Source organism: Notothenia rossii (assembly GCF_949606895.1).
Source record: "Notothenia rossii genome assembly, chromosome: 9".
Lineage (NCBI taxonomy): Eukaryota > Metazoa > Chordata > Actinopteri > Perciformes > Nototheniidae > Notothenia > Notothenia rossii.
Window position 1 is genome coordinate 51,517,758 of NC_136907.1, and position 17,691 is coordinate 51,535,448.

The 17,691-nt window shown below is 44.5% G+C and overlaps 1 long non-coding RNA gene across 1 annotated transcript; it reads left to right on the forward strand.

Moving 5' to 3' along the window:
- The first annotated feature begins 4,494 nt into the window (after positions 1–4,494).
- LOC307017856 lies at positions 4,495–7,124 on the forward strand. Its single transcript, XR_013802293.1, has 3 exons — positions 4,495–4,628; positions 5,482–5,541; positions 5,728–7,124. It is a non-coding gene; the product is annotated as an uncharacterized lncRNA (long non-coding RNA).
- The last annotated feature ends 10,567 nt before the right edge of the window (positions 7,125–17,691 follow it).

Consider the following 17,691-nt stretch of genomic DNA (forward strand, 5'->3'; position numbering starts at 1 on the left):
TGGTTCGCACAGGCGGAGGCTCAGTTCGCCCTCCGCGGAGTAACTGATGACGCATCACGCTATTTCCACGTCGTTTCGGCACTGGGAAGCTCCACTGCGACCCGGACGGTGGGCTTTATTACATCTCCCCCTGCCCAGGATAAATATGCAGCGTTCAAGGCTTTCCTGCTAAAGACTTTCGAGCTGTCTCGGTCGGAACGGGCCCGACGCCTGCTCGCTATTCATAGCCTGGGAGACAGCAAGCCTTCTGACCACATGGAAATGATGCTCAACCTGCTAGGTACGGAAGAACCCAATTTTTTGTTCATAGAACTGTTTCTTCGGCACATGCCGCCGCATGTTCAGACAGCGCTCGCTAACACGGCTATTACTGAGCCACGCGCTTTAGCCGAAGAAGCTGACCGGTTCTTCCTGGCCACCCAGCGTTTTACCCCTGAGGTGCTGGCCCCGACACGCAGCGGCTCCTTCCCTGGTAGAGGCATGCCACCTAGCAGAAGCTCCAGGGCCGACGTCAGCGACTCCAGCCCTGGCCTGTGTCAGTACCATGCACGCTATGGGGCGAAAGCGAGGATGTGCCGTCCCCCCTGCACCTACAAAGAAACGGGAAACGCCAAGGCCTGCGCTCGGTAGTGGCCGCGAGCGTGGGCACATCCAACCGGCTCCTGTTCATCAGGGACACCCTCTCTGGTCGCAGACTCCTTTGTGACACAGGAGCCCAGCGGAGCGTCCTGCCGGCTACGGTGGAGGACGCCGCCGGTGGGGGCCACGGCCCACCTTTGACGTCCGCTAACGACACCCCTATCCGCACCTATGGCACAAAGACAGTGGACCTGTGTTTCGAGGGTCAGCGGTTTAAGTGGGATTTCATCACGGCTGACATCTCCTTCGCCCTCCTTGGCGCAGACTTCCTGTGCGCTCACGGACTGCTGGTGGACGTCAAGAACAGCCGCCTGGTGGACGCACTGACGTTTGCCTCGTTCGCATGTACCCGCGGCGAGGCGTCATTCAGCGGGCTCTCCAGCTCACTCTCACAGGGTGACAAGTTCCAGCACCTTCTCAGTGAGTTTCCCGACTTGACGCAGCCCACCTTTTCCGCTGCCACTACCAAACACAGGGTAGAGCACCACATTGACACTGAAGGCCCCCCAGTCTATGCTAGGGCCCGGCGGCTCAACCCTGACATGCTGTCGGTCGCCAAGTCGGAGTTCGACAGCATGGAGCGTCTGGGCATCATCCGCCGCTCGGACAGCCCTTGGGCTTCGCCGCTCCACATGGTCCCTAAATCAGCCGGTGGCTGGCGACCGTGTGGTGACTACCGCCGCCTTAACGACGCCACTACGCCAGACCGCTACCCGGTCCCTCACATCCAGGACTTCTCTTCACACCTGGCGGGCAAGCTGGTTTTCTCCAAGGTGGATCTGGTGCGGGGCTACCATCAGGTTCCGGTGCACCCCTCAGACGTCCCCAAAACTGCGGTGATTACGCCGTTCGGGCTTTTCGAGTTCCTGCGTATGCCGTTTGGACTTAAGAACGCAGCTCAGTCCTTTCAGCGGCTGATGGATTCGGCGCTCAGAGACATGCCATTCATTTTCGTCTATTTAGACGACATCCTTGTCGCCAGCTCCTCCTCTGAAGAGCACCAGGCACATCTCCGTGTCCTTTTTGCGAGGCTCAGCCAACACGGCCTGATTATCAACCCGGCAAAGTGTCAGTTCGGGTTGTCCTCCATCCACTTCCTCGGGCATCTCATCAGCAAAGACGGAGCCGCCCCCCTCCCATCGAAAGTGGAGGCCGTGTCCGCCTTTCCACGACCGTCTACAGCTCGGGCGCTCCGAGAGTTCCTCGGGATGGTGACGATTTATCACCGGTTCATCCGCCGGGCGGCCCACACCATGCGCCCGCTGTACGAGGCCCTCAAGGACAAGTCCCCCGGCCAGGCCATAGACTGGACGGCTGAAAGGGAAGCCCCTTTCGATGCCACCAAAGCCGCCCTGAGCGAAGCCGCCATGTTGGCTCACCCGTCACACAGGGCCCCCATCGCTATCACCACCGATGCGTCTGACTACGCTGTGGGCGCGGTGCATGAACAATGGGTCGACGGCGCCTGGCAACCGCTTGCCTTTTTCAGCCGCCAGTTGACTCCCAGGGAGCGCAAGTACAGCGCTTTCGACAGGGAACTCCTTGGTCTCTATTTGGCTGTTCGCCACTTCCGTTTCCTGCTGGAAGGCCGGGAGTTTGCGGCGTTCGTGGATCACAAGCCACTTACTTTCTGCATGTCCAAGGTGGCCGAGCCGTGGTCCGCCCGACAGCAACGCCAGCTTTCGTACATCTCCGAGTACACCACGGACATACGACACATCGCTGGCAAGGCTAACGTGGTCGCGGACTGCCTCTCCAGAGCGGTCATCGGAGCTGTGCAGCTGGGCCTCGATTACCTCCGCATGGGCGCTGACCAGGCCTCTGACCACGGGGTCCAGACCCTCAAGGCCTCGGTCACGGGATTGCAACTGGAGGAGGTCACGGTCGGTGACTCGGGCGCGAAGCTGTGGTGTGACATCTCCACGGGCCAGCCTCGACCGCTAGTCCCTACGGACTGGCGCCGACCCGTTTTTGAGGCGGTTCACAATCTTTCCCACCCCGGTAGGAAACCGTCCGTGAAGTTGGTGTCGCAGAAGTTCGTGTGGCAGGGGCTTAAGAAGGACGTGAAGTCCTGGGTCGACGCATGCGTGGCTTGTCAACGGGCTAAAGTCCACCGCCATACTAGGGCCCCTTTTGAACTGTTTGCGGTTCCTGAGAGGAGGTTTGACCATGTCAATGTCGACCTCGTAGGTCCGCTTCCCCCCTCTCACGGTTTCACCTACCTGTTTACGATGGTGGACAGGACGACCCGCTGGCCCGAGGCCGTTCCCCTCACCTCGACGTCAGCTTCCGACGTCGCCCGCGCTTTCATCGGCACGTGGGTGGCGCGCTTCGGGACCCCGTCTGACCTCTCCTCTGACCGCGGTTCTCAGTTCACCTCGGAGCTGTGGAACGCTGTTGCTCTGGGTTTGGGGGTCAAGCTGCACCGCACCACCGCATATCACCCCCAGGCTAACGGATTGTGTGAGCGGTTTCACCGATCCATGAAGGCGTCACTGCGTGCCGGATTGACAGACGGCAACTGGGTGGATAAGCTCCCGTGGGTTATGCTCGGCCTCAGGTGTGCCCCCAAGGAAGACCTGCAGTCCTCGTCGGCGGAGCTCGTCTATGGCCAGACGCTACGGGTCCCCGGGGAATTCATTCCCACCGCCACTGTGCCCTGGTCTGCAGCCGGGCAGCGCTCCTCCCTGCTGGAGACCGCCGGGACATTCACGCCCGTCCCCACGTCGCAGCACAGCAACACAGCTTTCCGGGTGTCCCCCGGATTACGGTCGGCAGATTTCGTTTTTATTCGCCACGACGCTCACCGCGGTCCCCTGCGCCCCCCTTACGACGGTCCGTTCAGGGTCATACGTCACGGGGACAAGAGCCTGGTGGTGGACGTTGGTGGCAGGCCTGAGACTGTGTCCGTTGATCGGATTAAGCCTGCTCACGTGGACGTTTCCAGGCCGTTGGAGTTGGCTCTGCCCCCACGTCGGGGCCGCCCTCCCATGTCACGCCCCCCACCCCCTGTGGGGATGCCCTCGCCCTCGTTGGCGCCCCTGCCCCTGCCCTCGCCTGCGGCCCCGCCCTCCTCAGCCCCTGTGGTCCGTACGCGCCGGGGTCGGGCGGTACTTCCTCCCAGGCGCGAGGGTTTTGACTATGGGTGAATTCTGGGGGGGCTTGTGTGGTGATTGACATTATTCACCCACGGAACTATGGGTTGGGGTATTGTTCCGCACGGACATTAGTGAGTTGACCGGACTTCCTGTTTCCCCCGGTCTTATCTTCCCGGGCTGAAAGCTGTTTACATGTTGTTCTGATGTTAAATAAAAGTCTAGCTTGTACCTTCGATACCCCGCCTCCGACTCCCGTCTCTCGGTACTACAAAACCCTAGTTTGTACGTCATGTTCAATACATTTGTTTCGGTTCACCAAAAAAAAAATCTCAATCCAAGCTGAACTCAATTATGTTGGCAGCCCTGGTATGTACAAGGAATACACAATGCATAGGCAAGTGGTGGCTTTATTTATGACCACAGCATACAGTGAACATGTATGTTGCATGCCGACTAACAACTGAATGCCTATTACCTTAACACGTCACCGGGTGGCGCACCAGCTACACTCAAAAAAACGATTATAGGTCTGAGTTACTCCATTCTATCTATTTTGAGTTTGTTTAATGAAAAATATATATGTTTTGAACCGAACTGTTTCATATCTAATAGAACCAACATATAACTATGTGATTTTAAATTAACATGATTTGTTTACGTTGATGCAAGGGGTGAAACATAATTGGATTTAATTATACCAGCTAAAAAGCATGGCTTTTAAATTAGCAAGATTCACTTAGTTTGACCTGACGTGAATGGAATGCATTGGTTTAATGACACCTGCTATTTTGAGACCCATGACGTCGTAATCTATCGCGAGGCACACCCATAGACTGTACACCACGGAGGAAGACCGCAGCACACACGAGGGAGACGACCCCCATGCATGTGGTAAGTAGTCCTATCTTTAATGTTGTGACGAGGTCTACAAATATGAAACATCGTTGGTATGAGGTAATATCATACACCTACCGTGAATATTGACCCGTGAAGTCAGCTAAATTGATGTTAAAGTATTTCACAACTAGCGGCTAGCTAGCTAGCTTCTTGGCATATCGTGCACGGTGCCTTGCTGCCATGCACTCTAAAACGCCATATTTCCATTTTTGATCCAAATCAAAAGAGGTCATAGTGCCTGCACGTTATATCAATTAGAAATAATAATACAACACTAGATTTATGTAAGGGCTAGTGGAGCAATAACTACTGGAATGCATGGGTGTAGTGCTGCCGGAGCGGCACTTCAGAAGCGACACTGTGCGACCAAAACTCACTGAACTAGCAGCCAGGAAAGAGCAACAAACAACTTAGTAGGATACATAAAGAAAAAGTACATCTGTTTACAGGTGGCGCTAGACTTTTTCGCTGGATCTTAACATTTCCGTCAAAATCCATTATTACCCGCCGGTCTGTACAACGGGGGGGCGGAGATTCGGGCTTGTGAACGGTAGCCGTGTTATGCATGCCCACTGCACCTCGCGCACAGTGTAAAGCAAAAACTCACAGAAGAATATTCGGTTATCGCGGCCACTGGTTTACAGTACTGTTTCACATGGGTGTTGATTTTGCTCTCAAAGTGCACCAGATGGATGCATTTAACTTCAACATTTAAACATAATTCACATTCGGCGTTTATATACTAATTTAGTCTAGCAATTCAAATAATAGTTTCTAGCCCAAATTATATTGCACTTGGAGTTGGCATGCTACTGCAAATTAACCTAACCATGTCTGTTATTCACAGGTGTCCTGGGAACAAACACATTGACATTGCTGGCAGCAGGGCAACCTCTTCTTACTGGTGGTAAGTAATCAGCATCTTTTTTATTTTTTTATCAAGTTTGAAGTTTTAGCACATTGTAATCTTAAGAACTGCTTGACCTTGCTTGATTTACATCAGTAAATTACTAATACATATAGGCACATATAGGCTATGTTATGGTGGTTGCCATAACATATAATAATACAAATATTTTTCTTTGATTTTCAGATTACAACAGTACATGTGGAACTGCAAAGATTGTGCTACGTCAGTGTCTTCTAGGCGCATGTTGTTGAAGCATTTCAAACTAAGATATGGCCATTATGGTCGTAATTTTCGATATCCATGCGCCTATTCCACTTGTCCATGCACATTTAAGACTTGGAACAATCTTTTAAGTCACATTTACAGAGTCCATGCCAAACAAACATCACAGCAGCGTATAGAATTATCCACATTTCACTGTCAGTTGTGTGCATGTAATTCAATTGCAACAGAGAAGGAATATTTCATTCATATAAATACACATTTGAGGAGGAATGAAACAGTGACATGTATGTTTCTAGGTTAGGGTTAGTAAGAAAGAGCTCATACAGTCTAAGGATGTATTTTTTTATTTTAGTATTACTGTGATGAGCCTGACAATTGGCTTGTAGGGTAATTTGCTCTCTGTTAGGAATTTTTTTGAGTTTTGAGTTATGTCTAATGTTTTCAGACATTTGCTATTTTAAGGAAAATGTCTGATACCCTTTGAATGACATTTTTGATAACATTTGAAGTACATTTTTGATACCATTTGAAGTACTTTTTTGATACCATTTGAAGTACATTGAAGTACATTTTTGATACCATTTGAAGTACATTGAAGTACATTTTTGATACCATTTGATATACATTTTTCATACCATTTGTGAGGTTCTTTTTTATAATGTGTTTTAATCAGTCAATGTTAGAAAGAAAATGTTAACTTCTCACTTTGTTCTAATAAAGGTTTTTATTAGCACAATTGTGTTTCTGTGACTTAATGGTTCTGTTAGACTAAATGTAGTGTTATCAGCATTTCAATCAGGAGAGACGTGATGTATGGAATACATGTTTATTATCGGGTCACATTATATAAATGAAACATAATGATGACAGTTTATAACAAGTGAATGAAATGGTGTTTGGCGATTAGGCCCAGGTTTTGTAGGATGTCATTCGGGAAGGGAAGAACCGTTTCCGATGAACCCCCGAAAGAAGTGAAAGTATGAAGTACTGAACGTGATGAAATCTTACCTTGTGGGATGCAGTGGAAATCTATGGATGAAATGAGAGGTTAATACATGTGGGGATTTAGACGTACTGATGCCTCCTAGGCATCCTCCCTGGACGTACAGGGCTTCCTGGACGTACAGGGCATCCTGGACATACAGGGCGTCCCGGACGTACGGGGCTTCCCGGACGTACGGGGCATCCCGGACGTACGGGGCATCCTGGACGTACAGGGCGTCCTGGACATACAGGGCTTCCCGGACGTACGGGGCATCCCGGACGAACGGGGCATCCTGGACGTACAGGGCATCCCGGACGTACGGGGCAGCCTGACTTCGCAGGGACACATTTTATACGGACCCGAAGGTTACAACCTGGACGTACAGGGTTAGACATGCAAGGATAAACATGAGCCGCGGGGCGAATATACGTGCTGACATGCTAAGAACCACCACCAGTTATATGCATACGTACCAATTTGAAGGTCGGAGAGACCTTTGGATAGCCAGCACGGCACTGGGGTTCGGACGAATGTAGGATGAGAAGCGGTTGTTGTAGGGAAGAGAAACAATTACCTTGATTGCGGCAGGTTTGCTGCACCTATCCTGAACGAGCCCTGAAATGCTCTTAAGACACCACCACCAATTATATATATGTTTACCAGAGGTAAGCTGGAGAGATCTTGGATAGCCGGCACGAGCCGATGACCGGCGAAGAGGGAGATGTAGACAATGTAATGCGGCTGTTAGCTTGAGTACAATGATGCATGAATATCATACCCTGCTTAACATAAGCCATGTGAGCATGAAACCAAATATATGAGTGCAATATGAGCAGCATGAAATAATATTTGCTTAGGTAAATGCTGAGACATGACCCATGATATAGGCAGGGCTCAACGCTAACTTTTAAAAGTGGTTGCCAGGCTGGCAACCAGGCATCCGCTTTTGGTTGCCAACTGAAAATACGGTTGCCCTTTTTTTTTTGATACCTTATATTTTAAATAATTAAGATGCAGTTATACATCAACTTAATAATGAACATGTGACACAAGAATGTTCAAATGCTTTACAATAAGTAATTAACGCACTTATTTGAACCTAAGTGGTAGTAAACTTGTCCACCCTCAATTGCTGGTATACAAAATACCAGTAGTGCTGCTGTTGTTCTGTCTTCATAGATCCCTCACAAATGAATTGAGCAAGTCACCAGTTTCTTGATCATCCGTTGTCTTCCTTTCAAATGTGGGTTTTCTTGACCTTTGTGCTGACCCCCACCATAGACCCGTTGGCCCTTCAGCATTGAAGTCTTGGATTGGCCAGACTAATACATTTCTAATGTTAAATAAATGAAAACCATTCATAGTTAAACATTTGATATTAATTATTGATGCTGTAAATTACCTTTAATATGTCTAACTATATTTAAAATGTGTTACCTTTTTATAGAAGTGATTATAATTTAATGCAACCATTTTCTATGGTAAAGTTTCGTTTTGCACTTTTATTTTGGTAGTAATAAGATCGGGACTCTTATTTTGAAGGAACTTTTACCGGAAGTGAATGGAAAACATTCCTCTTTGTTTTTCGTTCGGGTTTTACCTTACGCTCCATCAGTTGAATCACTTTGAACATTCATTGGAGAAGTTGAGGTATTGGCTGAACTTGTTATCACACAGTCAAGCAACTTATTTTTGCTTCGCCATTTTGTTGTAAAACAAACACGCGGCGCACCGCGCACGCGAGTAAACGTGCGTCGCTTTCTGGCTCCGTAATCACGCCAATGCACGTGCAATTTAAGTATCAGGTTCCGACTGGTCACAACAATTAAATATCACTCTTAAAAACGAATATGAACATTTATCTATTTTGGGGTGCACGTTTTGCTGTCCTTATTTCTTATGTTAAAAACTGGTTGCCACTGATGGCAACCAAAGTCCAAGAAGTGGTTGACATTTTTCAAATGGTTGCCAATGGCAACCTGGCAACCGTTACTGTCGAGCCCTGGTATAGGACTAGCTTAATTAGCAGTTTAATTACGCCACGGTGAGACGTAGATGCTGATGTGCTGGTTGGGTGATTAGACTGTCTTCTATCCTCTTACATGAGCTTCTCTTTCTCCCTGAAAGAAACCCCCCAAAACCACGGATGGGCAGCATCCGTGGCTGTGTTGAAGCTTGAGACAGCGGTACTTACTGAGCATTGTGACGGGTAGTAGTTACCCGAACTGCATAACTCCATGCTGTAACGCGTTACACCCGTTACGTATTGCGCCGAGGCTTCGGAGCGTGTGTCGAGTAATCCCCGAATCTTTTTGTGAAGCATGTATCGAGGCTTGTATCGTTTCGGGCCAGTGACGTCATCGATGACGAACGAACCTCGCTGCCTGTCGATACCACGTGACTGCTTCGGGAAGCGATTCGGATCATTTGAACCGTTGAGCCACAACGCTCATAATACCCATGGATGTATAACAAGAACCATATTACCCCTCCTGTACCCGGGTCCGCTGGTGACACGATGGAATTAAAAGAGCTCAGACCCTCACTTAATAGAGGTCGGAAAATGTCATAAGTATAAATAGATACAAGCATAAATAAATGTAGGAATAAAACATGAATAAATAAATGAATAAATGCAGATTAGATATATCCAGTGTTTTTGGGTAGATTCAGCGTGTGGGCTGTGGCTTGCTGGAAAGCAGCCGACCCACGACCGCAGGGTTTGCTTATAGAAGCTACAGCTAAATGAGATAATGCAGTTAATAAATGTATTCCTGATATGGTTTAGCCTTCTCAGGCTACAACGTGGTTAAGTTTATGAATAATATTAAGGAATACGAATCCCTCTTTGCAATGTTTACCAGCCTCCTATAGGCTTTTCAATCACAATCGTTCAACTGGAATGAAAACAATATTGTTAACATGAAAATAGGATTTTATGTCCGTTGTTTAGAGTTATTCTAAGGCTTTACTCATTGGGAACTCGGTATGAGATTGCGCGCAACTGTTGAGATTTCCAATTTGCCTGTTTTACACGCTTTGACCAACAGGGGGTTTATGTTCAAATGAAGCCCATGATGAAGCCTCATGAGATGAACCCTTTGCGAACCAATTGGCTGGAAAGCTTCAAAGCTTCATAAGGCTTCATCTCGCCATCACTACCTGCTTGCCACCTAAGACGCACTTAGAGACCAGTACTGCTACTGAGCCGGAAGGAGAAGTAGCTTCGATGAGATGTAGCTTGAGCCCTGTCTGCCTGCAAGAGGGGTTGTGGTTGAAGCCGGAAGTGGGTGAAGCTTCTCAAGCGATGAGGGCCCGTTCCGCGTGAAGGCCGGAAGCGCCGCATTTGAGCGGCCCTGATGCCAGTGATGCCCTCTCGAGAGACTGAAGGCGTGTGTCAATTGTTTGCCTGAAGTAGCCCATTTCCATTAAGCCGGAGGAACTTCCGTGGAGCTCAGTATCCTTGTCTTTTTCTTCCGCATCCGGGTTTGCGGGGTGGCCGGCTAGAACCGCTAGCCAACTGGGGAACGCCCCCTGTAGCTTAATCCGCAAGACTGCGGAGCTGATGAATAAATACCCGGAGCTGGGACGAAGCCCTGCTGCTGCTTGCGCGTTGACACCTGGAAGACAGCTGATGGAAAAGGGGAGAGCATATATAGAGGGATTAACAGGTGCGATTATTAGGCTTGTGAACGGAGGGAAGTGATAGGTTAGCTGAGGAGTGGCGCTCCCTATCATTTAGTGAAGGGAGCGAGTATTGCCATGACGCGCAATACAAAGTGATAGGTCTTCCTGCCTGAACTTGCGCTGAGCTTCGTATTATAATTATGTGACCAAATTCCATGCAATTGGATTAAATAGAACCAACATCGTAAACACATGTTAGTTAAGCTAAAGTAAAATATATCAACCTGAAGTATTAATTTTACATTGGATGAATGAGATAAACATGTGTTGGGTTAACTAAAGTAAATTATGTCAACCTGAAGCATTCATTTTACATTGGATGAATGAGATAAACATGTGTTGGGTTAACAACAGTGAATCATGTATTATGTACATATTTCATTTAAATTAGAGTAACATAATGTAATTGTGTGGAATTTTGTCACGTAATTAAATCATGTTGGTTTAACAAATCATTTTTTTTAGTGTACGGTGGCCTGCAAAGGACAAACTTAATAATATGAGAATTATCTACATTCCACGACCCAAGGGGAAAAAGACGTGCTTCAGGCACGAAACACATTACCAGTAGAAATACATTGCTTTTAAAATTGTTCTGTGTGACACGAAAAAAAGGGGATAATCGTGTTGGTGAACACGAATCAATAGATTACATTTCGTGACTATAACACGAAACGCCGTGAGACTGGGTTGAACTGTTACACAGTGAAACTCAATCAACACATCTTTGTTAGACTTTCCAACACTCATTAACTCTGGTTTGAGAATTTGAAAGAAAGACTAAAAAAGTAACACATATAAAAAACAATTTATGATAAACTGCCTTCTGTCATGTTGCTAGGGTTGAACATGACACACCAACAAAAAAATAATGCTATAATAATAACAGCGGCTCCTTGTATGCTAACATTAGCATGGTAACATACTCACAGTGATCATATTAACATGTCTGTAAAGCAGGGCTGCCCCTGGCCAACTTGTGGCCCCATGCAAATTTATGTGATGAGGCCCTCTGTGTAACGAGTTTCAAGCTAGTGGAGCACACGCATGAACTGCGAGCGCCGGAGCCTCGCAGCGGCGAAACTGTGGCGCACTTAATTGCGCTGTATTTCCACATAGGATGAGGCATCCTCCGCGACATGAGGCCCCACGCAGTCTGCGTGATCTGCTGTAAAGCATGTTAAAAACAGAGAGACTCAATCATTCACATATATAAAAAGATATGTATGGTGACCTGCTTTCCGTCTTCTTTGCACCATTAAAAATTCCACACCAGAAAAATAATAAACGTATTAGGCCAGCGGCTCCTTGTATGCTAACATTAGCAGGCTAACAAGCTCACAGTGCTTGGATGTATAGCACACGAAAAGAAAGAGAATAAAGCTATTTAGTAACCCTAACCCTAAAGGAATCACTAACAACTTTCCATAAACCTAATTACGCATACATTAAAATAATATTTTCAATCAATACACATCCAAACACATGCATACCGAATCACTCTCTCTCTCTTTCCTATGAATAACAATACATCAATACAACTGCTATTTGCAAAAGGCTCACCAGAATAGTTTTACTTACTGAACGCTTACATTTGCATTGCTAATGTGTGTGATTCATTCACTACTGAAGCATACAGTACATATGAAATACATCACTGCAACATAAACTATATATCCAACAGATTTGTATGGAGAAAGATGATCAGAAATATGGGGGGGAAAAGTATTTTTCACAATATGATATAAAATAAAAAGGAAATAGATCTTTAGCAAGTTAACACAAATAAATATAAACCATGGTTAAAACATCATTTCTGAAATCTATATCATGTTGTTGAAAAGTAACTTGTATCTCTTATAGCATTTGCTAAAGTAATTTTGTAGGTACTAAGGAATGGAGCCTGATATTGTAAAATTAAAATCTAACGCTAAGTTGATGATTATTAAGTTGGTAAAATTTATTGTGGGGAGGACATTAATTTTTCAAATGTTCTGACAATACTTTAAATACATTTGGAGAAATTCCAGTGTAAACCGCATTTAAGAATTTCATGGTGTTGCCAGTGGAAACTTCAGGGGGTCCCCAATGTCATTAGGGTACTTCCTCAGGGGACCATGAATGTCTGCACAACAATTCCTCACAATCAATCCAATATATGCCTCATGATGTTAATATTCATCCCAATAGAGCCATACCATTAACATGGTTACATACAACGGTCCTTCCATGCTGTTAAGCACTTCTGAAAATGCCAACAAAGCATCACAACATAATTAAAACAACACTAAGAGGGGCGTTATGAAACCATGATAGGCGAAACCATGATAGGCGAAACAATTGTTTATCTGTCTCTTCTGACCAAATGGAGCACGATAAGTGTGACCTTTCTGCTAGAATACATTACTACATATTGTAGTGTAATGAGCCAGTGTCTCCTGCAGAAGTGTTGTTGGCAACTCAATTTCCATTTCGAGCAAATTACTAACTCAATGTAATATAATGAGAACTGAAGGTCAGGCTTTGTTTCAGAAAACTTCCACCTGTAGGCCACTGTTTGAATAAGTTTGGAGGTGCTCAAGAGAGACGGTTTATTTGGAAAGGGTGCGACAGGTTTCAGAACGTGTACACACAGCGAGGAGGGATATATTAGCAATTGTTTGAATTAGAAGTGATGTGATGTATTGAAATGGCAGGGTCCTAGCAAAGGGCTCATGATGTTTTCTTCCTACGTGTTAATGTGCCACTGACCGAGGAATCATTACATATTCACTAAAGCTCTCAAGGCTCACACAAATGCATTATGAGCAATTATGATGCACGAGGAGCATCGCAAGGCTGACAAAGACAGCCCTCGTAACATTAATCTTTACTAATAATCAAATGATGACTTTGTTCTTCCGTATAATCCATGGAGTAAACCTCTGTGCTCTCTTTGTGTCTCTGAGCGGCCGGCTGTCGGACTGAAACCCCCCCCCCCCAGAGAAAAAAATAAGAATCTACACTGTAACATTGACCATTATATTACCATGGAGCTAGCAAAACAGTTTCAGGGCTAAACCAGTGTTTATTTTATTTTTGGTGATTCATAAGTCAACGGGTTATAGTGGGTGTCTTTGTGCTTTTAACTTCCTTCCAGACAGCCACATAATTGCACTCTTTTCACTTTGGAATAAGAACTAGCAGAGATACCTAAGTTGCTTTTTTCAAGGTTAAGGCACTTACTCATGGTGGTAATGCAACAAACCTAAAAGCACGAATCGGCAACCCAAGGCTCTGAAATGAGAAGCAAATGCAAAATTACTTAACTTGTAATTGCTGTAATAGCCAGCAGGTGGTCATTCCGCTGGTCACAAAAAAGCAAGCTTGCAATGACGTCTATGAGAATATGGCCCTTCTTCCAACTATGAGCCCACTGTGCTCTGATTGGTCAGCTCGCCCACTCTGTTTTGATGAGTCCACCACCGTTACAGCGGAACATCATTGATTATCAGTGTAACAAAAGTAACGGAGTTACAGTAATGTATGACTTTTTCCTGTAACGAAGTAATGTAACGCATTACTGACATGTGGGTAATATACTGACCGTTACAATTCTCAGTAACGCAGTTACAACTAATTTTAACAAGAAATGAAATGGTGTTTTGTTTTTTAAGAATTCACTAACATCGCGAGACATTCCGACAGCAGAGATCAGTCAGGCCGATCTTGATGAGGGTGTTCTTTTCCCCATAATGACCAAGTCGCTGCACATTATCCCGCTTATTACATGGCCAGATACTAAACAAACTAAGGAATCGACTCCCAACATGAATTGAAATGATTTTATTGACTTAAAATGATCGTATTTCTTCCGCTAATAAAAAAAAAACTCCGTTCCACGGCGCACCAACGGCTGGAACGGCGACATGATCCACTAACAAGTCCTTAAACACTGCAGAGCCCATACCGTGTTCCTTTAAGTGTTTACTTCTTGTCTGTCTTCTTCTGTTCATTTATCTGACTCCAGCGCTCCATCTTTTACCCTCTTTTACTTTCTCTTTCTTGATCCTCCTTAGCAACGGAATTGACCAATCAGAATCGAGTATTCAACTAAGCCTTGTAATAAAAGTTGTTAGTAGCCTTAAGGGCCTACACAGTTGCTGCACTAAACTACATTTTAGCATTTCAAATACCTAGCCATTATTTTGCGGTTATTTTGGTGAAAGTAACTCAAAAGTAATATAAAAGTATCTTGGTCCATTGGGTCGTCGTTACGTCACTTGGTTCCCGGAAGAAAAAAATGGACAAAGAAAAATCTCCAACGACGCGTTCTGAGGCAGCATAGACAGGTATTTTCTGTGGGGTTTTTTTTCTGTGTACTTTGAGGGTTTGTGAGTTTGCAGACCGTTTTCATGCAGAAAAAGCTACATAACACACAAGGGGACGGTTTATAACCGGAAAAGCATGTCATGGGACCTTTAAAGTTAGACCTAAGTAAAAACTAATTTAATGAGTTTATAATCTATATTTCTTGTTTCAATCAACTTTGACATAGCACAATGTTTATAGTAAACTATTTTGAAAATAGCTGATATTGGGGCGTATGATTTAGGGCGGGCTATATTGTGTTTGTCAGATCGCTAGGGTTTTGTCCGGTATGAGTGTTGTGTTTCAATACTAACCCCTTCATAGTGTGATGATAGGCAAATGGAAAATTCGTAATAAAACATAATAATAAGGTACTTACTTCCAAATCATTTAAAGAAAATGTGGTGAAGAAGAGTGATCACAAAAACTATCCTAAAAAATCGGTTTGTTGCATCGTAAAAAGATTGGAATAAACAAGTGTGCAGAACTTCTTTGATAAAGCAAACAATAAAAACAATCTACCTTGAATCTAAGGTAATGGTGACTGCGCAACTTCTAATAAAAAGAGAGCTCAAATGTATTCTTTCAAACGTGTGCTATTTGAAGCAATGTATCAAAATTAACTAAATAGGCCAAAAGGGTTCTGCCAAGGATCTAGCTGCTTTGTGTGTACCTTTGAAAAAATTTGACATTTTCAAAACTTAATAATAAAATTGCCTCCTATTAGATGGTGCAAAGCAACATGAAGGTTTTTTGATTGGTTTCTTTCAGAAAACTGTAAATGACTTTACATTTATTCCACCCAAGGTTACTGTCTGATATATATTAACGGGAAAGGAAGAATTCAATAGCCTTTTAATAAGATGATTATTCTTTAAATGCTGTAAAATAACCAAGTTATTTCCCCTGTATTGATAACATTGAAAGAGATACTGTATAAGGAACAGAAAAAAAACCTCTAGAACTCGCACTGAACTTGAACTTAAATGTTTGTCAGTTATTCAAAGCTCTCACATTAGGGAAAGGTTACCTCTGCATAAATGATTGGTATGCCTCCAAACAAAAAGTTGAATCGACATAAAAAAGACAAGATAATAAAAGGATGTCGCAGGAATAGTTTGACTTTTGGGAATATGGAGCCAGCCGCTTAGGCTCTATTCTAAGGTAACAAATGCCATAGAGTGGTGCAGAGATGACATTTTTTTGTAGGCCGACCAGAAGTAAGTATTGCTAGGGGTCCATTGACAAAAAACACATTTTCCCCATTGGATTTAGTTATATTTCAGAAATAAGGTTTGTGGCCAACACACGTTGATAATACTTAACACGTTTTGTTCAGCAGAATAATCTCCACATATTAACACAACTTTATGATTTTTGAAGCTTAAACTCAGTAGGCAGAAATAAAAAGCAAACTCAATGCTCGATAGCATAGTTGCGTGTCACCACTAAGCTAAAGGCGGACACGTGTTGGCGTGATGACGTTTAGTAGTCTCATTCAGTCATTTTTTTGCAACCTCTGTTTTTATGACACATAGAAGCTTCGGACATTCATGTGTGTGGTACCTATACCTACTGACATATTTTATGTTGAAAAAACATGAAAATCGTGTTAACGTGTTAACCACAGACCTCATTTCACCTTTCAAACCACAAACGCATTGAAAAAAATATTGACTTTGAGACATGGGAACCAGAAGTTGTAAAAAGTATTTATCGGGTTTTAGGACTCATTACTTCAACACTTTATTTAACAGCATGTCTAAAGCTTACACATTAATGCATTATGGTTGCTGGCTTTTTTCTATTACATTTTTTTTATATGGGTTATGTTCCACAACTTCACAGTGACAAAGCATCTCAGTTGATTAAGCAGTACCAGGAGTTTTTAAAAAAACATGTTTCCTCTGATTTGCATAATGCAGGTTAGGCCTATAGAGAGGCGAAGTCCCGCCCATCTACTTCCGACCCATGGGACCCCGGAAGCGGAAAATTATACATTGACGTCAATGGAGAGAGAAAAGTCATCTTTCGATCCCGTTTGAATTGTGCCACGAATGACACATATGATGTTTGTCAAATTAAAAGAACATTTTGCAAGTCAAAAAAATAAAAATGTGTCGTAAAACTGTGAAGTTACAATTTTTTTTGTGTGAAACCGCTCAGTGAACTACAGGTCTCTGGTCTCGCACAATACGCGTCACCATCACAAAGATGGCTGTCACGTTAGTAAATTTCACCTGTTTCTTTCAGAATGAGGCGAAAAAGTATAAAACGAGGTGAAAATCACTACAAGTCTGGGCATGTTGAGAGCTGTACATACACGAAAGGGAGCGGTTCTGTAAGAGCCAGCATGCGGGACCGGCTTTACAAGGTTTCAGTGAGTAATATGAGTGCAATGTTTAAGGTTAATGTCAGCTAGCTAACAAGGTACACTAACGTGTTTTGTTTTAGAAACTAGTTTTCTCCTTAAGAACTTTGTGGTGTCTGTGTATGCTGTGGATAACATTAGTGTTCACAAGAACAAGATACACTCCCGTGTTTTGTTTTAGTTGCTCTTCAGATTGAAGCGGCCAGTTCTATATCGACTATATGTGTGATCTCCTTTTTACATCTCGTTGTGTCATTTGAGTTTATTTGCTGTGTGTAGATTCAAGGATTTTGGTTATCTTGTCCAGGGATGCAAACTTGTCACCTTTCGGCGAAATTCTCCGTTTTGAATCCAAAATAGGTCGTTTTTGTGATTCCTGTAGATCTGCAATAAAAATATTTTTTGGGTATGGGAGGGGGTCTGGGACCCGGATTAATGTGCGGCCGCGAGCTTTTTTTATATATATTATAATGAAGCGCGAGCTGTGTGCTCGAGTCTTCCTGCCTGCGGCTCTGCTCATGATGTATAA